Source organism: Chinchilla lanigera, unplaced genomic scaffold (assembly GCF_000276665.1).
Source record: "Chinchilla lanigera isolate Chin_1 unplaced genomic scaffold, ChiLan1.0 scaffold00051, whole genome shotgun sequence".
Lineage (NCBI taxonomy): Eukaryota > Metazoa > Chordata > Mammalia > Rodentia > Chinchillidae > Chinchilla > Chinchilla lanigera.
The window spans coordinates 16700236-16726772 of NW_004955452.1; the positions used below are offsets into that span (position 1 = coordinate 16700236).

At 43.3% G+C, this 26537-nt stretch overlaps 1 protein-coding gene across 1 annotated transcript in view; it reads left to right on the top strand.

Moving 5' to 3' along the window:
• The window catches only part of Macf1 (microtubule-actin crosslinking factor 1), a gene marked incomplete in the record, with an annotated part of 341157 nt that overhangs the window by 15452 nt on the left and 299168 nt on the right, over positions 1 to 26537 (top strand).

Consider the following 26537-nt stretch of genomic DNA (forward strand, 5'->3'; position numbering starts at 1 on the left):
CGCCGAGCGCCGCGTCTGGGCCGGTTTATTCAGAGCTGAGCTGAGCCTCGGGGGCCCGTCCTGCGGCGCCGGCGCCTTCGTGTCCCCGGTACAGCGGTCGCCCCATTATCTGGCCCCAGCTGGAGGGAGCGAGACGAGCAGCCGGCTCGGGAGCCGGACCGCTGCGGGCAGTCGCCGGGCGGAGGAGGAGTTGGGCGCGAGGGCAGCCACCCGTCCGCCCCCCGCGCGCTTCCTCCCGGAGCGCGGACCGCCGCCCGGCCGCCAGGGCCCCTCGCCCGCTTTTGTCTCCCCGAATCTCCTGCGGGTCGTGGGGGTCGGGCGGGCGGCGGTGCCCGTGAGTGTGCAGTTTTTGGTGGCGCGCTTCCCCCACCGCACCCCATCCTCCTCCGGGTCCGGGGCTGATCCAGCCAGGGGGGCTGTTGCCTTTTTCTTTTTTTCCTCCCTCAAAAATAAAGGTTGGTGGCGGAGCTCAGGTTTCAGCCCCCCGGAGGCTGTCTTGCGAGGCACTTCTGCGAGTTAATGCCTAATCTGAACCTTGGGTACGAGGCGGAAAGTTTTGACAGGCCGGAGGGGCTGGGGACTGCATTTCCCTAACTGCTGTAGGGGCCCGAGCCGGCGGCCGGGCATGTGTGGCCTCGAAGGCCCCCGCTTTGACCCTTAGTGTCCAGTTCTGGGATTCTGTTTTGTGTGGCCCTTGTGCCTTTCCCAGAGGTGGAGCTTTCCCAGAAATACACAGGCAGCACTTTTCTCCTATTTTATTTAGCTCAGGCCCTTGTGACTAGCGTTTCATTACTTTTCATCTGAAGGAGAGGAAACTTCAGCCCTTATGACTGAGAGCCCAGCAGTTTTGTTTACGACACCTACCCAGTGAAGGGAAACTAATGAAGAAGCTGTAAACCTCTGTGTGTGTCTCTTCTTTCTTTTCTTGGTGGCTTTAGTGTTCTGCTGGGGAGTGCAGCAGGGGAAAAAGATGAAATGGGAAAATGGACTTGGTAGGGCCAACTCGTTCTCTTCTGCATCAGCTCCAGTAAGCTGTCCAGTTTTTCCTGCCTGCAGCAAGTTTTCTGTCAGCCCCCTGTGGTCTTTCTTTTAAGAAATGTGGTTCATTGCAGAGCACAAAGAGGTTAGATTGTGCTGCTGAACTTCATTGAAAAACTGCTGCCCGGTGAATGGTTCCATTAAATTTCCTTTGCAGGCTTTTGGGCAACATCGCACTCCTCAGAGGGAAGATACACTGGGTCTGTCTCAGGCCTTGGCAGCTTTAAACCAACAGAATTAAAACAAAAATGGGGGAAGAAATCTCAGTACCTCACTGGATCATGTTGCGGGTGGCCCCCAGCCCAAAGGAAGTTGCACTCTCTGGCAAGTGAAACAGAAAAAAAGGGGGAAGTAGGGCTTATTTCAGGAGAGGTCCCTGGTGTTCAGTCATTTCAGCTGGCTCAATTTGGCTTTCCTGGGAAGGATTTTGTTCAGGTGTATGGGAATTTGATTCTTCTAGACACAGATCTCTTTCTGGGTAGGAGTAAAAAATGGTTGGCCAAAGTAAATTAACTTGAGTGGGATGAGAGTGTTGTGCAGTCTATGATAGGTGCAGAAAAGTCTCTTCTCCCTCATTGCGCTATTCTTTTTTTTTATTTAAGTTACCGTACAATTTTCATGCCAAAGCAAAAATGCCAAATACTAATAAAACCAAGTGTCTTAGTTTTTTTTCTCTTGTTGCTGAGAAACGTCCCCTGTACCACTGCACCATTCTCAATGGTAAGTCAGGGAGGCTTCTGAGCCTTTGTTACTTTGCCATATGGAATTCCTGCATTTCCCAGACTGAGAAGTCTCCTTACTGCTTCATAGAACTATTTGCCTAAGCAGAGGAGTGTGGTGGAATCTATAGAGTAACTGGGGAAGTAATTTGAGGATAATGTCAAGGATTAGTTTTGGAGAGAGATTGGGAAGTAGATACTGACGGGATCCTGGACTTTCATAGCTTGGCCTGTGGATTTTTTTAACTCATGTTTCTCTCTTGCCAATAATTTGTGGTCACTTTATTCTACAAAGTAAGATTCTTATGTACAGAAGGAATACTACCTTTTTCGCCTGTAGAAGCTGCCCGTGAAAGGAGCAAGGGTGAAAAGGGAACTCATACATTTGCAGAGTGAAGGGACCAGAGCTGTGCATATCACAGCTGTATTAGGAATGGTTGTCAGGCATGGATTTTCCAGAACTGTGCTTGGCAACTGTTTCCTTGTGTGTTGGTAGTAGGCATGGACTTGGCAGGATTAGATGATTCAGCATGGACATAAATGTTCTCCCTCATTTCCTAAATATCCCAAAGGCTCTTTCAAATAGCTGGCTGGTAAACGAGGTATTAGATAATAATTCTGGATTTTAGAGTGGGCAGCAACTGAGAGAACCAGGATATATACTCCAACAAACAATTACTGGATTTTTTCTGGTGGTGACACCAGTGTTGGGCATTGGAGATGCTGGAATTATGAATGAGATCTGGTTTTTGCCCTTGATTGTTTACATCTCGCAAAGGAAAGATGCATGCAACCAATTATGACACTGCAGTACGTGCTAGAACTGAGGTGCATAAAGTACTGTAGAAACAAGAAAAGGGAAGAATAGCTCTGCAGGGTTCGCTGGGAGGTTTTGTTTTGTTTTTTTGGTGAGACTGGGCCTCCTGCGCATGCATACTAGGTGAGCACTCTACCGCGGAGCTACACCCCCAACTCCACTGGGAGATTTGACAAAGGAGGCAACACTTGAGGAAATTTAGGTATGAATAAGCTTTAGCCAGATGAAGGGAGGTGGGGAAGGGAGAGGAGGCGTACGTAGCCCATCTGAAGGCTTGAAAATGTGAGTGAATGGAGGTGTCTAGTGAATCTAAGTAGTTGGGTGTGACTAAAGGGCTAGAGTTTTGGTGGGAGCACACGATGTGAAAAACCAGGGTCCAGCTTTTAAAGATTCTTTCATGGTCCGAAAGAATGGGCTGTGATTCTTTTTATGGCTTGCGGGGAAGTCACTGAAAGTTGAGAAAAAGCGACAACTAGTAAGCCACAACTAGTAAGGTTGTAAAAAGTGATTGGGATACTTACATTGCTGTCCAGGGCACCCTCTTTCTGTAATGAAGTACTTTTGAAGTTTAGTAATTGGATGATTGGTCGGTAAATATGCTAACAGGAGAAAATATGTTTTGAGGAATATTTCATCCAGCCCCAGGGTTTTCCTTTCTGTGGACAGAGGTCCTTATGAATAATAGAGGGACTAAGAAGGAGTATTCAGAGATGAAGAACCAAGACGTAATTTCATTCCTAGAACAGAGATACTGTACTGAAGAAGCAACCACATAGGGCCTTTGTGTTTTAGGTTTTAGAGTTGGGGTTTAAAAACAAGCACAACTGGATTCATAGTGGTTGGTTAAGCAGACAGAGAAATACATACACTGGTTCAGAGAGAATTATTTTCTGCTTTTATAAAACGTTAAAAGACTAAAGAGTCCTCGTGTGCTGGAGTAGACTACGAATAAAAGAGAACATTCACATTTCAACATTGGTAACACTGACTGTCTGGTACTTAAAATCTTGAGTTATCTCTGGGTGCCACAGGTTATATGGAACTAGTTAGGACTATCTTTGTTTAGCGTATCACAGAAAAAAACTCATAGAACTTACCGTACATAGAGGAGTGAAGGGTCTGCACTCTACATAAAAAAGAGGTTGTAAAAGGTCTACACTCTACGTATTAATGTACATAACTTTAAATATACAACTTTTTTTTGAGATAAGTCGTGGCTGTGTTGCCTAGGCTGACCTCACACTTGTGAGCTCAAGTGATCCTCCTACCTCAGTCTCTGGCATAGCTGGGCCTATAGTCATGTGCCACCACTCTTAATATGGACAACTCACAAGGAAGTTTGGTATACTATAGTAAGAAGGCTACTAAACCTAGACTTAGATTTCTTCATTCTTGCGCTTCAGTGCTGGTTCTGCACTTGTACCATGTGACTTTAGAAAGAATCACCTCTCTGATCTTCATGGTTTTTATCTGTTAATATAGTGCGGATAATACTTCTTTGGTTATATGAGAATACAAATGAATATGAGTGTTTTAACACTTTCATGTATATAATACTTTATATTTTACAAAGCCATTTTGTATCCATTATTTTATTTGTTTTATTTCTTGTAAAGATGGTTTTATACAGATGGTTGAATTTAGGCCTAGAGACTTAACATTGTCATTTAGGACCTCGCTCCAGACTTCTAGATGTAGATTTTATATTGTATCACAGTGGTAAGTTTTAAAATTAGACCATGGATTTGGGTTGCGAGATAATTGTGAAAATGTTGGTAAAATGTAATTGTTGATGTAATTGTTAGTATCATTGTTAGTTTTCAGCCACTTGAAGTACATTTACACAGTGGAAGTGACCTGTATTTCCAGATGTCTGAACCATGGAGAATTTACTTTTCTTTTATTGTGGGAGAAGTTTCATGTTATGGAAGACTCAGAAAATTGTATAAATATCTGAAAAGTAGTGCAGTATAGTGGTGAGACTTTGCTAACACAGTGATTGACAAATATAGGCTGAGGATTTGAGTTTGTTTACCTAAGTGATGCTCTGAAGAAACCTCCCAGTTAAATGTAGACTCAGTTTTTAAGTTCCTTTTTAGAACAGAGTCCTAGAGTTGGAGTGGATTGCTTCTAGACAGAACAGTAGAGTAATTGCTCCTTCTGGATATGGACACTGTGAATTCAGAAAGTGAGTCAAGTCCAGGGAAATCTCAGGCTTTGGCCACATCATGTTGTTGAAGTGATAAAATGTGTGCATGCACTAACAGCACTTGTGGGAGCTGCTTCCTTCATCTTGTACTTGCTTGACCAGTGATGTAATACAAGTAAGAGAAATGCACCAGCCGAGACTTGTTATCCTGGTGTTTTTTCAGTGCCAGTTCCAGGCTTTAGAGATCTTGGTGGAAATAACACTTCAGTTGGGCGTGGTGGCACATGCCTATAATCCCAGCACTTGGGAGGCTGAGGCAGGAAGATTGCCACAAGTTCAAGGCCAGCCTGCACTATGTAGCAAGAACCTGTCTTAAAAAAACCAAAACACCAAAAAAACAAAGAACACTTCACAGTGCATATTTGGGAACAGATACATCCCAAGATCAAGAGTCCTGGCCTGCCAGGTCTGGTGGTACATGCCTGTAATCCCAGTACTCTGGGAGGCTGAGGCAGGAAGATTAGAAATTTGAGTCCAGCCTTTGCAACTTTGTGACTTAGCAAGACACTGTCTCAAAGTAAATTTTTTTTAAAATGTTGGAGTACTTTATTATTTTGAAGAGTGACTTACCCATGTTTTGAAAACATATGTGAATGCTTGTGTCCTAAGGAGTCCATTATAAAAGTTTTTTTTTAAAAGAGTGGAAATATAGCTCAGTGCAAAAGCCCTGGATTCTCAATCCTCCCTATGGGTGAAAGAAAAAAATCCTGGCGTTCTTTCAGCTTCTTATAGTTATATTGAGTTGTGGTGTTGACTAGGTTGAATGGTGCACTAAAGTCTTTGCTTTTGCTCACTTTTTTTTCTTTTGTACATGCCAGGCAAGTGCTGTACTGTGAAGCTATATCACCAGCCTTATCTTTCTCTATTTTGTATATGTGTGCTACTGTGGAATGAACCTAGGGTCTTTGTACTGAGCTATGCTCCTAACCCTTTTTATTTTTTATTTTGAGACAGGGTCTCATTAAGTTGCTGAATTTCCCAGGGTGTTCTGGAACTTGTTATCCTCCTGCTTTGGCCTCCCAGAGTACAGTAGTGGGATTACAGGTGTGTGCCACCACACTGAGCTCTTTCATGGTTTTAATTAGAGTTGTGATCTCTGTTGTATAGTTACTGACTTCCTGGCCTGGAAGAGCCACTTCAGGACCATTGGCTTATCTTTTAGTATGTAAGAATGTTTATTCAGGTTTGTTTGTTTATTTGTTTGTTTTTAGTTGCTTCTAATAAAATGTTATTTTTCTTTCCAAAGCTTTTCAGTTTCTATAATAAATTACAGTGAACCTCCAATTCTTTGTGTGTAGCTTTCAGGGCTTTCCACAAATGGACTTGTCCTGCATACCAGCTATACCAGTGATGGGAGCTGGCCTCAGCAGTCCTTCCCCCTGGTCCTCACAGCTGCCTCTGTGCCTTCCTTCACATCCCCTCTTCCTGGAAGGACGTTTCCTTTTCTGACTATTCAGATTTTACTATCTTTTTTTATTTTTTGTGGTACTGGGGATTGGAACCAGGGTCTTTGCAGTGAGTTGTATCCCCAGCCCTTGTTTTATTTTGAGACAAGGTCTCACGGAGTTGCTCAGTTGTGCAGGCGTGGCTGGAATTGGTGATCCCTGCCTCAACCTCCCGAGTGCTAGTTGTGCACCATCACGCCTGGTATATTTCTTGTGTATGTGGTTGATTGGCAGGAAATTTCTCTCCAGATAAGGGATGGTCATATTACTGCTTTTAATTTTTATTTTTCATATTATGCAAGTAATATGTTTAATGTGGAAGACTGTAATAAATATAGGAATGTTATACAAGTTTAGGTAGTATGCTTTCCTTTTTTTTATTCCCCGGTACTGGGAAACAAACTCAGGACCTTGCGCTTTGCCAGGCAGGCACTTGTGCCACTGAGCTATCTCCCTGGCCCGAGTGTGCTTTCCTTGGGTGTGCGTGTGGAGCTGTGCTGTGGTGGGACAAAAAGGCAGGCTGGCCAGCCTGTGGATGTGCTCTGCCTAGGAGGGAATACAGCATTCAAGGACAGGCCCCTTTTGCCCAGCCTTGGGCCTGACACCTTTCACTTGTTCTGGCTACGTAAAACTATGTTATGGTATAAATCTGCTCTTTGGGAACAAGTATTTATTATGCTTTCTCTATTCAGAATTGCTTTCTTCTGCATTACTATGTGTCAGTCATCAAGGATGTTCCAGTTATCAAAGATGATTTGGATAGTCAGCTAAGACAAGTTAATGAATTGGTCAGTCATTATCTTTCTTTTGGTCAAGGGTTTTGCCAGCTGTATTGCTGGATTCCCTGTTAACCATAGCAGATTTCTATAGTGATTTTTTTCTTTCTATAGAAAGGTAAATGCGGTATCTCTGTTGATGAAAAGAATGAGCTTGCCTGAAGTGTCTTTTGGAGTTCAGGTGGGTTCCAGCGCGCAGGGACATGTTGGATTAGGACATGTAGGCAGTGGTTTTCATTGGCTATCTTTTTTCAGGCAGTCAGCAACAGTGAATAAGCTCACTGTGTTGGGTAAGTGGTCCTGGGGAGATGGATGGGCCACTAAGAAGCATTGAAAGGATGAGATTAGAATTAGGAGTAGGGGCAGAAGGTCCTAAATATCAGAACGAAGAACCCAAGTTTTATAAATGGGCAGGGTGGATGTGGAAGTTATGTAAATGATGGATGGGAGAACAGATCTATTTTGTAGGAACCAGCCACTGGAGAGGTCACTGTTGCAGTTGAAGTATAAGGTCAGATTAAGGGATAACTATGAAGGAAAGGAGTGTATTGGGAAACATTTTGGGTTGGTGCAGGGAGTTAAGTTTAGATACTAAGATTGCTTTTAGAGGATTTTGCCTCTTTTTTTTTTTTTTTTTTTTTTTTTTTTTGCCATGCTATAGATTGAATTCAGAGCCTGACATATACTTGTTCTGCCACTGAGCTACATCCCCAGCAACATTTTGCTTTTAAAAAGAATTGCTTGTTATCCTAGAGCTTTTCTTTCTTGTACAAAAATCATCTTTTAAAGAATTGATTTCACTCCTGAATTTATAAAAGGGCTGTGCATTTGAATCTATGACTCAAGGTCATGTTTTGCTACCTTCTTATTTAAATTTGTAAATGCCACGTGCCCTAGGTCACCTACCCATTCCCTGGATAACATTATTGAATGCTTTTGGCAATAAATTTTTGGCAAGACTTGCCTAAGAACCAGGCGTGGTGGCGCATGCCTGTAATCCCATCACTGGGAGGCTCAGGTAGGTAGATTGCTGCGAGTTCAAGGCCAGCCTGAAGTGCACAGTGAGACCCTGTCTCAGAAAGATCGGGAAAAAAAAGGGGGTTTCTGGAGTGTAGCTCAGTGGCAGAGTGCTGGGCTGGCATCTGGGAGCCTGGGCTTGGATCCCCAGCATCAACATGACGTGCATAAGAAGTCCTCTAAATCTCCTCTGAAATCGTGAGTTAAACCTTAATTTGCTAATCCAGGGTGTAGACTGAGGGCTTTGTTTGGAGGGTCCTTAATAACATCTACTGCATTTCTACTCTGAACCAGGGAGTAGGCCATGTGCCGAGCAAACAGATATGTCCGTGCAACCCTGTGATCTTACAGTTTAATGGGCATGGTGGAGGCTGACAATACCTGTGTTGTAGGGAATGTTGTGATACAGGTAAGTGCTGGAGCTGTGGTAGGGAAGAATACCAGTACAGCCAGGACAAGAAAGTATCAGGGACAGCAACTGAGAGAAAGTGAAGCCTGAGCTGTTACTAAAGGTTTTGAGACTCTGGGCAAAAAGGTTGGCTCAGCTGGGCATGGTGATGCAGTTCTGCAGTCCCAACACTCAGGAGGCTGAGGCAGGAGGATCAATAGGAGTTTGAGGCCAGCCTGGGCGACATAGCAAGACTCTGTGTCCCCCCCCCAAAAAAAAAAAGTCAAAAAAATGTTTGGCTCAAGGGCATGAACAGAAGTAAGGCGATGAGGGAGTTTGAGGGTAGGGAATATAGGGTAGAGTTTGGGCTTTATATGTCATACTCTAGGGAGTTTGGGCTTTTTTGTGTGTATGTGTGCGTGGTACTGCGTATTTTACTCAGGGCCTTTGCACTGAGCTACATCCCCAATCCTTTTTTGAGACAGGGTCTCACTAAACCTCTAAGCTGCCTAGGTTGGGTATGACCTCAAACTGCTCCTGTCTCAGCCTCCCAGAAGAATTACAGGCATGTGCCTCTGTATCTAGGAAGTTTGGACTTTGGTTTTGGGGAGCCATTGAAGGCTTTAGTAGAGGAAGCCTATGATTAGGGTTACATTTTAGGAATACTTCCTCTCTGGCAGCAGTATGAAGAGGGGTTAGAGTAGGGCAAGAGTAGTGGCAGACCATAGGAGCCCCTCACAATAATTGAGACAGAGAGTGATGTCATGTTTAACTCACGCTGTTAAAGTAGTAATGTGGCTCAGCATGGTAGTGCACGCCTGTAATCCCAGCACTCGGCAGGATGAGGCAGAAGGATTGCAGTGAGTTTGAGGCCAACCTGGGCTACATAGTAAGTTCAAGGCCAGCCTGAGCTACACAGTGAGATCTTGTATTAAAAAAAAAAAAAAAAAAAGATAATGTAGCAAAGTGGGCAAGTGGGAATGTTAAGGGGTAAGATTCCCATGTTTTGATGACTAACTGAATGGTGTATGTTAGGGAGAGGGAAGAACCTAGAATGACTGGCAGGTTTCTGAATATCTGTGGGTGGGTGAGTGGAGTCATACACTAAAATAGGGAATATAAGAGGAAGAAGGTTATTTGTGGTGAAATGGTGGCATCAAGGATGCAGGAGAAGATTCTGAGTTCAGTTTAGGGTCTTGGGGTTGAGGTTTCGGAGAGAGGCTGGGTGGAATGCGCAGTGGGCAGCTGTGGCCTGGCTTGTGCAGCTTGGGAGCATTAGGGATGAGGCAGACGTCTCGGTTATCGACTCAAAGCCACAGCACTTGAGGGGATCGCTTAGGGAATGGACCTGTAGTGAGAAGAGGCTGGAAACAGAACCCCAAGGAGGAAGGTGATTTCAGGGGTAGAGGGAGAGGTCCCTGAAAGGAAATGTCTACAGAAAGGGGGCAGCCGCAGAGGTGGGAGGACCAGGACAGAAGTGAATCTCTAGAAGGAGGGTGCGGTGTACAGGGTGGGTCTCCCAGGGCCAGTGTACAGAGGTCAAGCCAGACATGGACTATAGGTCATGGACTACTCGTGTCCCTTAGGAAGGTCACTTTTACTGGAGCATTTTCAGGGGAGTTGCAGGAAGTGAATGGGAAGTGCAGCAGGGGAGTCAGCTTTGAAAACTGGACTTTGAAGGGCAGAGAGGAAGAAGGCCTTATGGAGAGGGACATGCAGTATGTGGGAGCTTTGTTTGCTTATTGAAACGTAGGAGAGACTCAAGCACATTGACGTGCTGTGTGGAAGGAGTGAATTGAGGAGAGAGTAGCATACCTCAGAGAAGGGAAAGAATACTTGATGGAGCATTGGGATCCAGAGTCAAAAGATTCACCTTTGAAAAAGATCGGAAGAAGGCGAGAATGCTCGTGGTACAATTGGTTAGATGAGTAGGGACTTGAGGCCCGGTGTGGTGGCACACAGCTGTAATCCTCGCACTTGGGAGGCTGAGGCAGGAGGATTGCTGTTAGTTTGAGGGCAGCCTGGGCTACATAGTGAGCCCCAGACCAGCCTGAATTACACAGCAACACCCTGTCTCCCGGAAAAAAAAAAAAAAAAAAAAAGAGTAGGGACTTGAAAGAATTCTCCTTGATGCTCTTATTCTTTCTGTGAAGCAGGGGCTGGTATTATTTGCCAGGAGTCAGGAGAGAGGAGAGAAGGGTGGAGTGTGTGGTATGTGCTCTCTGTGTGTGTGCATGTATAAAATGTAGCACCTTCTTGATTATTGATTATTTGGTTCTTTGCCTCACTTGTGTTTTGTATCCCCACCAAAATGATATGCTCCTGCAGAGCAAAAACCATGTCTATAACTTTTGTACTCCTTTTTATCAGTTAGCAAGGTGCTGAGCAGAAACTAATTCTTTTGTATTTGTTAGTTTGACTTTTGTGCAGGGGGCAAGTGTGTGTGTGTGTGTGTGTGTGTGTGTGTGTGTGAAATAGGGATGGGGCTCGGTGCCTCAGGCATACACTGTACCACTGAGCTACAACCACAGCCCCTGATAGGGGCATTTTGACTTGACATCGTGGTCTTTAATCTTACTACCTGTTGTGGAGAGTACAGGATTCATTTTTGGTTTTATTTATTTTATTTTATTTATTTATTATGTCTTTTTGAGACAAGGTCTCGCTATTCAGTTCAGGCTGGCCTTGAGCTTACTTTGTAGCCCAGGCTGGTCTGGAACTCACAGCAATCCTCCTGTCTCAGCCTCCTGAGTGCTGGGATTACACGCATGCGCAACCATAGCCGGCTCATTTTTGGTTTTGGAGTGAACTCAGCGTTCCATTCTGTACCCTATGGACCACCTTCATTACTCTCCATGGTAGTTGAGTTTGGAAATATTTGTGGGCCTTGGCTTTCCATGAATATCATGGAATTAGTGTACCCCATTCTATTTGGGCTGACCTTGTGAAGACCCAGATTTCTTGCAAGACTTGGACAGAGGGCTATTGTGGGAGATACTGCCTCCTTGTTTATTTTGGCAGGGGGAAGACAAATGTGATGGATTCTTCTCATGACTCAGAACCCTTTCTGGCTTACCTTAAGAGGTTCAGTATAATTACTACCTTTCAGGTGGTGATAGTGTCCTTCGGAGTTTATTTGACCTTTATATCTAAAAAGCGTATCAGTTACCCTTTATCCTCTACTTACTTAGGTCTTTCCTTCCTTTTCTTTTCTTTTCTTTTCTTTTCTTTTCTTTTTTTTCTTTCTTTCTTTCTTTCGTCTTTTTGAGACAGGGTCTTGCTATGCAGTTCAGGCTGGCCTTGAGCTCACTTTGTAGCCCAGGCTGGTCTCCAACTCACAAGGATCCTCCTGCCTCAGCCTCCCGAGTGCTGGGTTTACAGGCATGCGCCACCATGCCCGGCTCTTCCTTGGGTCTTTCTTCAGCTGTAATCCAGGATAGAGGATATTTACTAATATATTAGGTGCAGTTTAGGACTGACTCAGGTCTTACCCTTTTGGCACATTCCATGTACTTTGGTTGTTAATTGGGTGTTTGCTTCAGTGTGGCTTACTTTTTCTTTGATTTTTAAATTTGGATTCTATCAGATACACTTGATGTGAGTCACTCCAAGGAGTGGAAGGTTTATCTCCACTGATTTGGAGAATCTTTGATTTTGTTCTGGTTCCTCGTTTAACTTATCCTGTGCATTATCTCTCGGTGTCTTGCAAGAGGTGTGTTTATGTTTGTATTTTGCGCAGGGGCCATGCTAATCTTCTCTGTGTCGTGTGCTGCCAAAGCGAGCATTATGTGTTTTGTAGTGGATGGTCTATTTAGGGGCTGCTATTTTGCATTTATAAATTCCCTCTAGAATCACTATCATCACTATCAACAAAAATGCTTATATTAAGAATCTCTTTGAATATAGTTTATTATATAAGACTAAATTAGTAGAGTTGATAAACCCTCTGTCCGCCTTCTGGGGGTTTATAGTATATTGTAGACATTAAATGACAAACACAAGAATGTACAGTTGAGCAAATTTTCTTTCTTTTCTTTAAAAAAATTTTTTTTTTTTTGTCTTTGAGACAGGATCTTAGTACATAGTTCAGGCTGGTCTTGAGCTTGTTTTGTAGCCCAGGATGGCCTCAAACTCACAATAATCCTCCTACCTCAGCCTCCCAAGTGCTGGGATTCTAGGTGTGTGCCACCACACCAGCAAATAATGGATTGTTACTCCTCATTTAGCTAACTTTTTTTGAGGGGAGGGGCATAGGTCTCACTCTGTAGTTCAGGCTGGCCTTGACCTCACTGTGTAGCCCAAGTTGGCTGCAGACTTACAGCAGTCTTCTTGCCTCAGCCTCCTGAGTGCTAGAATTATAGGCACGTGCCACCATGCCTGGCAGAAGTGTATCTTATTGAGGCCGAGTCAGAGAGGGAAAGGAGCTGACAGAGACAGGATTATCTCTTCCTTCTAGGATGGCAAGAACTGCCACCCTTGGCACTTTGGTGCCAGGCACTTTCTCTCCAATGTCCTTGGTCTTGTGGGACCTTTTCACCGTGTTATCTTTCCTTATGGCCAGGAAAGGATCTGACTGGGGCCCTTACTCTGCGGGTGACCTGTGGCCGAAGAGTTCAGCTTCAGTTTCCAGCAAGGAGAGCACCTGGAAGGTTTGGCTCCTCTGGTATAGTTATCTGTGTAACATGAGGACATTTATCCCAGACCTACTGCAAACACCTCAGCCTGGGCATGGGGTCAGTGTTGGTTGGGAAGAAGCCAGTCTGGCTTGCCCGGAGCCACTTCTACAAAGCAAGAACACTGGGCCTGTTCTAGCTGTTGCTAGTTAGTTTGTCCAATGGAAAAGAGGGACTAGACTAGTCTAATTGTGGTGCTTTGAGATCCTCACATCTCCCAGAGGACTGGTTGCTTGTTTGCATTGATTTTGTTACTGTTACTGTATTGTAACAGCATTCATGTAGTACTGCCTTTATTAGAAATGGGAACTGTCAGTGGCGGGAATTTCCCTCCACCTCTCCTGTGTGTGAGAGAGACAGAGGGAGCGTTAGATTCTGCTTTGCAGGCCTGCTTTCTCTGATGGCTGTTGGGATCATCTCACAGGGGGGTGAGGCAGTAGGGGAGTGGTCCAGGCCCTGACGTGAATGTGCTCTTTTGAAGGAATGAGAGGCTGTATCTGTAGCTGTAGTAGCACAAGTGCCTTGTTACGAAGAGAAGGTAAGGGAGCACTGAGGAGGCTAATAAAGTAGAGTTTTTGTGCTGTCATTAGCTACTTCTTATTCCCTTTACTACATGTGTTAAGAGCAGAGCCAGAACCCCAGCCAAAACCTCTTTTTTTTCTGCCTCCTTTTCTTGATTACATCTCATTTTCTGACTTGTAAAGATATATAATACCTTCAAAAATAGGGTGGTGATGATATGGAAAGTTAAATAAATAAAAGTTCCAGAGTTTAGAGAGTTAAGTGGTGATTTGATTATGGTCTTTAGTTATGACAATTTTTTTCTTGCAGTTGATCATAAACAGAAATCCCCATACAGCACTTCTTATGTTTTTGTTATTTAATATGTATAGAACATCCCAACCTGATTGTGATCTCTTTGAAGGTCTCAATTGTGCGCAGCGCGATGCATATGGTGCACCTCATGAATTGGGCCACATTGTAAATGGTGGTAGTTGCTATATTTCTTAGTCTGTCTAGCAACTTCTACACCTTTCACAATGGAGTTATTCCAGGTGTCGCCCTACCGACATAGCAAACTTAGTATGTCCAAAGTGAGCGCCATTTTCTCCCTCTGTTCCCAGGCGAGCTTGTTCTCCTGTGTTCCCCACCTCAGTGGGTGCTTTTTCCTCGGCCATCTAGTGGTTCAGGCCAGAAGCCTGGCTTTTCTGTCTCTTCCCGACCTTCACCCTGCCCAGGTAGCAAGTCTTTCACCAAGTCCTGTTAACTCAGTGGCCTGTGTGTCTCTCCGCTGTCCTCTCTCCCGCCCCATCCACTGCGAATACAGGCATGCAAGGCCTTATCCCTTACTGACCACTGTGTGGTTGCCATTAACTGACCAGGCTCCATGTTTGCTTTTTCAGTCTCTCACATTCACCCTGGAAGAATACCTTCAAAAGTACAAAATGATCATGTCTGTTCCCCACTTAAAAATCACTTCAGTGGTTTTTATTGCCTATGTGATAAAACCGGAGCATGAAAAAAAAGTCTTTGTTGATTTAATCCTAGCCTGCTCCCGTAACCTCATTTCCCATGCATTTTCCTCTTTATCAGGTAGGGCTGTGCTCAGCTTTGTTAACATACCAGGCTGGAGAATGTCTGTGCGGTTTTCTTTGCTCGTGATTTTCTCTCTGCCTAGAATTATTCTTCCACCTGTTAACCTCACCTACCAGCAAATTCCAGTTTCCCCTATTAAACATAATTCAGATAGTGTTAGGGTTAGGAAGCTTTTCCTGACCCTTTCTTCCCACATGGTTAGTCTCTTTCCTTGCTTGATGGTTAGCTCCTTTATTAAGCTGTTTTTTTAGCTTGTTTTTTTTTTAGCACTGTTTAGCACAGTGCCTAGCATGTGTAGGTGCAGGAGGAATGTTTGAATGATTGCTGAACAAAGCGATTTGCTATACTTGTTTGTTTACCACACAAAAGTATGTCTAAAATCAGAATATAGGGCTGAGTGTGGTGGCACATGCCTATAATCCCAGCATTTGGGAGGCTGAGGCAGAAGGATCTGTAAATTCAAGGCCAGCCTGGGCTATATAGTGAATTCAAGGCCAGTCTGAACTATGGTGAGACCCTGTGTCAAAAAAATACCAAAAAAGAAACCTTTTAAAAAAATATGTATCTATCTCTCTCTCTATATATATATATATAGATTTTTTTTTTTAAAGAGGTTGAATATGAGGGAGCAGAAGTGTTTTGGATTTCAGATTTTGGGTTATTTACATTACATAATGAGATGTCTTGGGGATGGGACCCAAGTCTAAACCCAGAATTTATTTCTGTTTCATATATACTTTATATATGTTGTCTGAAGGTAATTTTATATACTATTTTATTTTAATCTTTTTGTTGTTTTGGGACAGGGTCTTGCTATGTAGTTCAGACTGGCTTTGAACTCACGTTGTAGCTCAGGCTGGCCTCGAATTCGCAGCGATCCTCCTCCCTCAGTCTCCCGAGTGCTGGAATTACAGGCATGTGCCACCACATCCGGTAACCAAGACTATACTACATCAACTCAATCTGTTAGAGAAATGTTATAATTCTGTCTTTCTTGGGTACAAAAATTTCACTGTAGATAAAAATGGCAACTTATAGCGAAACCATGCTTAATCACAGTTCCTTATGTGATTTGACATTAATGTGTATTATGGACTTGGCTTTATCCTTGTAAGCAGGAATGGGTGAAAGAAAAGGGAGGAAGTGAATCTATATTGTGCCCTTACTCCCAGATACTTTATCTCACTTAGAACAGTAATGCTCTAGTGACACTGGTAGATTTTACAGATGAGGAAATTGAGGCTTGAACCTAAATGACTTCCCTAAGAGTCTTATATCTAGTAAGTAACTGAACTGGGTTTTGAACTCAGTATGATTAACTTCACTTGGAAATGGGCTCTCTTAATTTAAAGCAAAGTATAATTTTTGGATTTGTGCCCTGAATTACTTTTAAGATTTGCAAATCAGACAGTTCATGTAGCGGTATAGAAACTGTTTGCCCTAACATGACCCCACGGAGCTGTGGGGCTGTGGGGCTGTGGGAGTAGAGAAGTCCGTAGGGCTCTTGAGACAAAATCCTGTGCTGTGCATACCTTTGCTCAGTTATATGCTATATAACTCACATTTTAGGATTCCTCTTTAGCCAGTGTTCCAGAACAGGCATAGAAAGTGGTGTGTAGTTACTTCTGAGTGTGTTTGGTAGTGCTCTTAAGCACCAAAATCACAACAAAAGCAGCATCTGACATGTAGGACAGGCAGAGTGGGAAAGGACTGAGCCAAATTTTAACTAGCTGTTTCGAGTAATAAGTAGGCAGATCATAATTACTTGTGTTGCTCAGAGACCTGAGTTGAGAGTGGGGGTGGAGGCAGGTCACACCCATTATCTTTAGAGAAATGATGGGAGGAAATAACCCTCAGTGTCCAGTTTACTCCAGAAGCTTCACTTGCCCTGGAGAGTCCCAGAGGTGAGGAAGCATGTGAGTTGGCAGCAAGTCACCTGCGTCATCCAAACATAAAGTTCAGACTTTTTTCCTTACAGAAGGCGCCTTAGATTCTGCAGTCATTTGTTTGATGACTGTTAGCTTCTTCTTACCTTCCTCGCTGGTAGCTTTGCTTTGCCTACCTTAGGAAGGAAGCCGAAGCCAGACCTGAGCGGGCCAGAGAGGGACAAGGGGGAATAGTGATAGTGGCAGAAAAAAGATGAATTAGAGGAATCTTCTCTTTTTGGGGCGTTCTGGTTCCTTTCATTAACTAATTACCAAGAAGGGATAGGGGAGGAATGTGGAGATCCAGGAGAAGGAAGAGGAGTTGCAAAGTGAAGCAGAGTAGTTTGGTCTTCAGTGGTGGTTCAGGGCCAGCAGCTTCTGCAAGCTTGTTAGAATACAGGAGCTTTCTGGCATGCACGGTTTAAAACAAAGACAACCTTAGGCTCCACCACAGGCCTGTAGAATTACTTTCATTGTAGCAGAATTCCCCGGTGTATCTGTGCACGTTAAAGTTTGTTGTTATTTTGGTTTGTTTTGGAGGCAAGGCCTCACTTTGTGACACCCAGGCTGGCCTCGAATTTGTGGCAGTCCTGCTCTCTCAGCCTCCTGAGTGCTGGGATTACAGACATGGACCGCCACACCTGGCAGAGTGGCACATTAAAGTCGGACAAGAATGTTGGGTGTGGTGGCTCATGCCTGCAGTTCCAGCTACTTGGGAAATTGAGGCAAGATGATCACAAATAAAGGGGCTGAGTGTATAGTTTAGCATTCCCTCAGTTCAATTCTCAGTACTTGAAAAGTAAATTGAGAAACACCAAGTTTGTGATTAAGTGGTTAAGCACAAAGGTCTTAGGAATGTGACAGACCCAGCATTGAAACGTGATTTGGTCATTTATTAATATGGTCTTGGTTTCATTGTTTACCCTCTTTGGGTCTCAGTTTCTCACTTGTAGAACAGGGGAACCCTATGTCATAGATCTCACTTATTTAGGTGGTGCTAGGGACTGAACCCAGTGCCTTGTGCATGCCGGGCAAGTGCTGCACTACTGAGCTACGTCCCCAGCCCACTCAGGGCGATGGAGGAGAGTAAATAAGATATTGGTGAACTTAGCAATTGATGGTGTCTTATTTTTAATGAAATTTAGTAGTGTCTGTAACATACCAAACACTGAGCCTGGCATGGAGAAAATATTCAGTAAATGTTATTATTAACAATCAAATTAGGCAAACTTACAGAAATAGCCTCTCTCTTTTCTCTCACTATCTCTGAATGAGTGCATTTGTGTGCAGTTTTATACAGCTCTAGTCATTGTATCTATACTCTGGTGTTTTGCTTGGTATTGTTTAACAGTGGTTGTGGTAACAGCAGCACTTAACACATACAGCACTTTTATTAATGTGCCAGGCACTATTATAAGTACTTTATGGCTCTATTAATCCATTCAGTCTTTAGAGCAGCTGTGTGAAATAAATCTTATCTCCATTTCTGATGATGGAACAGAACAGAGAGATTAAGTGACTTGCCCATGATCACATAGCCAGTCCGTGGCAGTGCTGAGATTTGAACTGAGACGTCTCATTTCTGCATCTGTGCTATTTTTTTCTCTCCCTTCTTTCTTTTCTTTTTCTTTTTCTTTCTCAAGATAAGGTCTCACTATGTAGTCCAGGCTGGTCTTGACCTTGTGATCCTTCTGTCTGAGTCTCCTTAGTGCTAAGATTATAGGCATGTGCCACCTGATAGACTAGCTTTCTGTTTTCATGTGGTGCTATTGGTCTCAGACCTACGTGGTGTAAGGGAAATCAGGAAGCTTTGATTGGATACCTGATTCTGCCACAAATTTGTGACCTGGATCAAATGACTTTCCTCTTTTAGCCCTGTTTCCTTACTGTAAAAATGAAAGGATTAGATGAGATTTTAAAGTCTCGTCAGTGATTGATTTAACATAGTAATTTTAATCAAAAGTTTGAAAGAAAATTGTATTTAGGGAATTGATTCAAAGTACTTGTTCAAGGGAGGCGTGGTGGTGCATACCTGTAAATCCCAACTACTTGAGAGACTGAAGCAGGAGGATTGTAAGTTTGAGCCCAACCTGGGTGACTTGGGGAGATTCTGTTTTAAAATAAGAAGGGGTGGCATGTAGCTCTGTGGTAGAATGCTTGCCTGCAGTATAAGAGTTTCTGGGTTTGATCCCCAGCATTGCAAAAAATAAGTAAAATTTAAAAGTTTTTCAAGCAGGCTGATGTAATTAAGAACAAAGGGTTTTAAATTCTAGCTCAGGCTAGGCCTGGTGGTACAAACCTGTAACCCCAGTACTTGGGAAGATCGCTGTGAGTTCGAGGCCAGCCAGGGCTACATAAGCAAGTTCAAGGCCAATCTGCACTACATAGTGAGACCCTATCTCAAAAATAACTAAAAAATATTTTAAAAATTCTAGTGTAGCCACTTCAAGACTGTATGATTTTGAGTAACTTACTTAGCCGTTCTAAACATTGATTTTCCCTTTGAGGGGAGAATAGTTCCTTCCTTGTAGAGATGATGTGAGGTTTGAGAAAGATAGTATGTATTAACACCTGGTATCGTGTGACACACAGTGGATACTCAGTATCCAAAAGTCTTCTTCCCTTTTTCCCATATAGGTGATTATTAGGAAAGTAGATGTACCAGATTAAAAGGATTTAGAATCTCTCTTGGTTCTACTGACCCTGTAGTGGTAGCTTCACTTTTAGGAGATGAGAAGTATACAAGTAGCCACTTTTAAGTGACCCACCTTTTAATTGTAGGTTAAAATTACTTCTCAAAACACATAGTTTGTAATGGCATAAATGGTTTCTTTCTTTTTTTTTTTTTTTGATATTGGGAATCAAACTCAGGACTTTGTGCTTGCCAGGCAGGCACTGTGCCTCTGAGCTATATCCCTGGCCCTCTTTCTCTTTTTAAAAGATGACAGTTGCCTGAGCTGCCATAACAGTGTAAAACAAACTAAATGGCTTCAAGAGCAGTCTATTGTTTTGTTTTGTTTTGTTTTGTTTTGTCTTTTTGAGACAGGGTCTTGCCATGCAGTTCAGGCTGGCCTTGAGCTCACTTTGCAGCTCAGGCTGGCCTCAAACTCGCAGTGATCCTCCTGCCCCAGCCTCCTGAGTGCTGGGATTACAGGCATGTGCCACCATGCCCAGCTAGCAGTGTATTGTTTTATAGCTCTGGAGACTGGAAGTCCAAACTCTTGTTGTCAGTAGACTTGGTTCCTTCTGAAGGCCATAAGAGAGACTCTGTTCCTGCCTCTCTTTGCTTCTAGTAGCCTCAGGTATGTTTTGGCTTCTAGATGACACATTATCTATGCTTTGCGTCAGCTGTAGGGATCTGTGTCTAAAAGTCCCTTTTATATAAGAACACCAGTTTTACTGTGGTAGGAATTGCTGTACTGACCTCATCTTGATTTTTTTTTTTTGAGACAAGCTGTCTTTGAGCTCACTTTGTAGTCCAGGCTGGTCTTGAACTTGTAATGCTCCTCCTGCCTCAGCCTCCTGAGTGCTGGGATTACAGGTGTGTGCTGTCATGTCTAACCATCTTGATTATTTGTAAACACCCTCTTTTTAAGTAGTCACAAGCTAGATGGGCCTGTTGTTGCAGGTACTTGGGAGGCTGAGGCAGGAGGATCACTGCACCCTCAGAGTTTGAGACCAGCCTCGGCAATGTAGTGACACACCAGTTCAGAAACAGTAATAAATGAAGTTACATGCTTAGTTTTTAGGGGTCAGGTCTGCAACATCTTTTTTGGAGATGCAGTATATTCAGTCTGTAACAGGTAGTTTAACTACTTTCTAATCTGGAGAGAAAGTGTACTTATGAAACCAACTTTTGCTAGTTTTTTAAAGCTTATTACTAAGATTGCCTTGGTAAACTCAGGTTCATCTCTTGTTTTTTTTTTTTGGTTTTTCTCCGGTACCGGGAACCGAACTCACGACCTTGTGCTTGCCAGGCAGGCGCTTTGCCGCTGAGCTAAATCCCCAGCCACTCATCTCTTGTTTTATTTATTGTGAACTTTGGTTTTGCACGTAGGAAATATCTCTGGACTTTAGTTTGAGATGCCTCTTTTTCTGGGCCTAGTGGATTAACAATAATAATAATAATAATAATAATAATAACTCCTGTTAGCTGAGTTTTTACTATGTGCCAGGGACTGACTGTGTTAACCAATTTGTATGTATTACTCCATTCAATTCTCATAAAAACCCTCAAAGTGTTTGTCCTCATTTTACAGAAGAAGAAAGTGAGGCTCAGTCAGTGAAACAACTTGCCGAAGGTCACACCTAGTTAATGATAGAGCAGGCATTCAAGTTTGGCTTTGTTGGACTTCTGAACTCCAACTCTTAACCATGTTGTTATACTTTTCCTGGCCTGAGTCTCCTCCTTTTCTCTAAAAACTTCTAGTTCCGGAATCCTGCCACCTAGAGGGTCAGGGAAGTGACCTCTACTTGCATGCTTGGGAGCTCTTATTGTTTGTGAAGAAGAATGGGAGTGTGATGTCATTTGGCACTTTTTAACTAGCGGTTTAAGGCTCCAATGTGCCCGAGTCAGGTGGGGGGTATTGTGAGTTACTTTAAAAAAGTATGTCTTCTCTACTTTAAAAAAGTACTTAGGAGAAGGAAACCAGCCTTACTGTGTTTCTCTGTGGTTATTATAAATCATAACTTAATGAATTTAAGTAGAAATTACAAAGAAAAAAGTAAAAGTTTTCTCTTTTCATTTTCCTTTTCTCCATCCAGTCCCGCTGGTCAGGGTTACCACTGTTCAAGTGTTGGTGTATATTTTTCCCATTTTTGTCTTTGCCAGGCTAACTTTGGAACTTTCTGTGTACCTTTTTTACTTCATGTTGGTTGTATCTCCTCTTGCTCCAGAAATCTCGTATTTGTTTGTTGTTTGTTTATTATTTCAGTACAGGGGATTGAATGCAGAGCCTTTGCACTGAACTACTCCAGTCCTTTTAAAATTTTTCAAATTTTGAGATAGGGTCTTGCTAAGATGGTGCACAGTCCAGGCTGGGCCTTAACTCATAATCCTCTTGCCTCAGCCTCCTAGAGTGCTGGATTACAGGTGTAGGCCACCCAAGCTTGGCTGCATGTACTTTACTTTTGAGTTTTCATGTAATGCTTGGGATTTGTGCTCTGGTAGAGCACCCTTTTTTTTTTTTTTGGAGACAGAGTCTCGCTATGCAGTTCAGGCTGGCCTTGAGCTCACTTTGTAGCCCAGGATGGCTTCAAACCTGTAATGATCCTCCTACCTCAGCCTCCTGAGTGCTGGGATTACAAGCATGCACCTCCGTGGCTTAGAGCACCCTTTCTGTAAGATCCTTTTCCTGCCTCCTAGTAAAATGCTTCATGTCTTTGGCACTGAGCTCAAGTCCTCTCTTTCCCATAATGTTTTGCAAAACTACTTACCTGTGACCACTCATTCTGCTTCTGAATTCAGCATGAATGTAACACTCATTTGTTAGTTGACGAAATGCTGTGTATCATCTCTGAATTTTATTTTGCTGTGTATCATCTCTGAATTTTATTTTGCAGCACTGGGGATTGAACCCAGGGCCTTCATACTGAACTACATTTCCAGCCCCTTTTAATTTTTTATTTTGAGATGAGGCCTCTCTAAGTTGCTAAATTTTCCAGGCTGGACTTGAATTTGGAATCCTCCTGCCTCCGCCTCCCAGAATGTTGGGGTTACAAGTGTGTGCCCTCAGACCTGGCTTGTATTTTTTGTTGTTGTTGTTGCTATTTAACTTCTCACATATTTGTTTAATTAGATGGTGCTGCTGGGGCTCATGGATTATGATTTATTCCTCTGTCCCCCATTTTGACTAACACAGTGCCCTACATTCAGCAGGTAATCACCAAATATTGATGGGAGTGGATCTTGTTAATACTACACACCCATTTTTAGTACATGTGTTGCCGAAGTGAGTACCACACACCCGTTTTTAAAGATCAGGTGCCCAGACCAGAAGGCTGAGGGAACGCTCAGCTAGCTGACATCATTTTGGCTGCCTGTCAGAGTGGGGTGTGCGCAGAGAGAGAGAAGTGTCAGCACACGAAATACCTGTGCAGCGGGTTGTTTCCTCCTCTTCTAGGTGGGATTAAGACTTAACACTGGGCAAGAGAGATACCAAGTGTAGGAGGAGGGCAGAAGAGGGAATAGATGGCATTATTAAAACCATACATAAAAGGGTGGTGTAACAAAGAGCAACATCTTAGAACCAGTAGGCTGATTTGATAAACCGGCTTCTCTGGTGCAAACTAGTTATTAACTGCCATTTATTATTAATTTTTGCAATAAAATTGAACCACCCAGCTATTCACTTTCTCATTAGAGTGAGTCTGGAGAAAAGGCTTGGGGCCAAACTGGGAAATAAATCCAAGAGAGAACCAGGACTGTCAGAAGGGCAAAGGCTTAGGCTGTTTTGTCTGATTATCTTACCAGTCCTGGATCTTTGGGTGGCCAGGACCTCTTTGCATCTGCCAGGTTGCTGCCGAAGTGGATAAAACGTCCTGTTTTTAGCCCTATTACCTTCTTTTGACCCACTTTCCTTCCCTCCTTCAGTGGTACCTCCCACCATGCGCTGTAAATCACTCATCCTTCAGCTTTGGTGCATTGGACCACCCTACGTTTAGCTACCCAGACCTGAATAGAATCCATCTTTGTACTCCCCTCCTCTCCCCAAATAGTAGAAAGGCAGAGAAAAGGAAGTGGGGTGTGATGGTTAAACTCTTATGGCTGAGGGGGTAGAATGTTTTGATTGCTTGACTTTAGGGGTCTTGGGGCCATCTACTATGAAGATCTGTTCTTTTTATTGATAAAGAGGCCTCACTCCATTCTTTATTCTTTTGCTGTGAGTAATGAGGACCCAGAGAAAGGCTTATGTTGGGGGCTCATATCTGCCCCTGCAAGGGAAAAGGTCACTTTTAGATTCGATTCTTTTCCAGTTAGTGGATATCTCATTATCAGAAGATGAGGCTTAATGGTGCTTTGAACAGAGTATAAATATGGCCAAGACCCCAATACATTTGTAATGACTGGGCTTTTAGTTTCAGAATATCCTTTTAAAAGCAGTCTTTTAGGCTAGCTGCCTCCCTACTTTTTGTGGGATGATTTAGCTGCCAACTAACGTAGGGAAGAACAAAATTACTGAGGCTGTCTTGGTGGGAGAGTTTTGGCCCATGGGAATAAATGTGGGTTTTGATGTCTACTCCTTTCTGTTTCTTGAGATAAATCCTCCTACATGTCCCATTCTCTGGCCCTGGGAGGGACAGACAGTAGGGAGAGGTTTACATACTCATCTCATTGTTCAGGTCAGGTTTTCTGGGTGTGGTTTTGCAGAACTTCCTCAGCTGACTCAAAGATTCTCTTCCATTGTGGAGCTGTTCTTACATGTTATACCAATTTACAGCCTTAGAATTGTGGACAGCATCATTTGAAGGTGTTAAGTGGGGAATGGAGAAGGTAAACATTTTCAAAGGTTCCTTGAGAGAAAGGTTTCTTTCACCGGGTAAACCAAGTATCCCTAGGTGCTGTGGCTGACAGCCAAAGGAGTTGAAACATACACTCTGCCTTTGATGTTACTCATCTCTCTGAATAAGTTTATGTGCCCACCTGCCCCCCCTCCGTAAGCCCAGGGCCTTTGCACTGAGGTACATCCACAGCCGTTACTTATTTAAGTTGCTGGACTTCAGCTGATGATCCTCCTGCCTCAGCCTCTCAGAGGGCCGAGATTACAGGTGTGTGCCACCATGCCTGGTTAGTTATTTGCTTTTCTGCCCTCCATAAGTCTCTGAGTACCTTGAGAGCTGAAATGACATCTCATTCATTCTTGTGTCCCTGATTTTAGCAAAATGCCCAGCTCAGGACAAGTGTTAGTAGATGTATGTTATGTTAAGCTGCATAATGAATGGCTACTTTAAATGCATTGAGTGCAGACAGATGCATTCCTAGCACACTGATTGGGAGACATTAGAAAAATCTGGATGATAGGAGAGAGATGACGAAAGCAGTTTTTGTGGCTAGGAAATAGAGACTTTTTGTTGCTTAGGACTTTTTGAAAAACAGTTGTTTTGCAGTTCCTTTCTGTGGGAGAGCATGTCTTGCTAGCTAATGACCTTGGACAGGTTTCTAGTCACTGTGACCCTTGTTGGGAGAAAGATAACTCGTGTAGTCCTCTCAAACGATGGGATAGCCCTTCGCAAAGGGAGGAACTCAAGATTAGATTGGGGTTGGGGGAAGCAGGTCTCGGGCACCTGCTAGCCAGGCGCTGTAGAGCTGTCCAGCGATTAGGACAGTGATTGCTGTTGGCAAACAAGAAAGCTTTACTGGCCTCTTTGGCTTCTACTCCACACCCATCACAGCCTCAGATCGGGTGCGTACAGACTTTAAATATTGGAGTCACCTGTAGCTGTTGGGAAATATTCCTTGTTTCTCAGGATATTGTACAAATGTTACTTTTGTGTTCTTTTCCTGCTGTCCGTCAACAAAAAGTAGGAAGTTTGGGCATGGGGTGCTTTTGTTTTCTCTATTTAATTAGTGAATATCCAAGAAAGCTTTGCTTTGAAATAGTTACACAGGGGATGACTGAAGTCTGAGAGAAAATAGAGTTTGCATCCCTTGCAAAAGAAGGGAGCAGTTGCTTCCCTGAGCTCCATGGCTTGGATCCTGATCATCTGATTTCCTGTCTCTATAAGGATACGGTTCCTCCCCCTTCCTTCTGGGAGAAATGGATATTTTTCATTTCCTGTTTGATAGCATATTTTCTGAATACCAGGAGACAGTCGGTAACTATAAATCAGTTGGGGTGAGGGGGTGGGAAGGAAGGAGGCTGCTTTTGTTTTCATCAGAATGGCTTTCTTTTGAAGAATTCAAAGCATTATCCATGAACCAACGCTTCCTTGCTCTTCTGGGAGAGTCATAGACCTAAAAGAATTGTTTTGAGTACCTTTCCTAGACTGTGGCTATTTGATCTGTGGTGATAGAGCTCCTTCTTTCTTTCACTTAGATCAGAAAAGCTGGGGTTGTCCTGGAGACCTACATGCTGTGGATTCCTCTCATCCCATTGTCTGGGTAGCCCTTCTTGCATATAAGTCCACTAGGGAGCAACTGTTAGTCTCTGGTGGAAGGACACCACCCTTAGAATGGAACCTGGCAGGATGCCCCCCTTGAGCCTTGACCAAGGGCTCAAGCTGGGTTTGGAATCTGGCTGTCCAGATTTCCTGTCTTCTGTCCTCTCCAGCAGATCCCGTGGCTTCCTCTCTGGGAGGGGCTGGTAGGAAGTGGTTGTTAACAAGCAGTACTACCTATGGAGCTGTGCAGCAGTGCTGTGTTCCTAACCAAGAGCCATCCGTCCAGTCGGGCCTGTTCTTACTCCTTCTGCAGAAGCAGAGGAGGAACGGGCAGGAAGTCACTGTGATCTCTTTTGCTTCAAGTGGGGCTTTGCTTAATGTTGGAGGACCTGGCCTCTTGTAACATGCCAACTCTTAGGTTTTTTAAAAACAGACTTTCTTAGATTATTTTTTTAAAATTAACTTTAGTTTTTTTTAAATCAACTTTACATTTTTTTTTTTAAATCAATCATGGAGTTCTTAAAAATTCTCACAACACAGGAAAATTGCCTGGGAAGTGAGGCAAAGTTTCATTTTTGGATTTTGTGGGTACTACAAACAAACTTTTCCTAGTTTGGTAGGGTTTTTTTTGCAAGACTGGATAATTGGTGTGTTTAAAGGTCTTAAATATCACTAGAAGAATTATAACTTTATCAGTGGGATTGAGGAATTTGTGCTTAACTTTTAACAGAAAATTCTTTCTTCCTTTTTTTTTTTTCTTGTGGTACCAAGGCTCAAACTCAGGACCTTGTACTTACCAGGTAGGCATTCCTTTTTTTTTTTTTAAGGGTAGTGA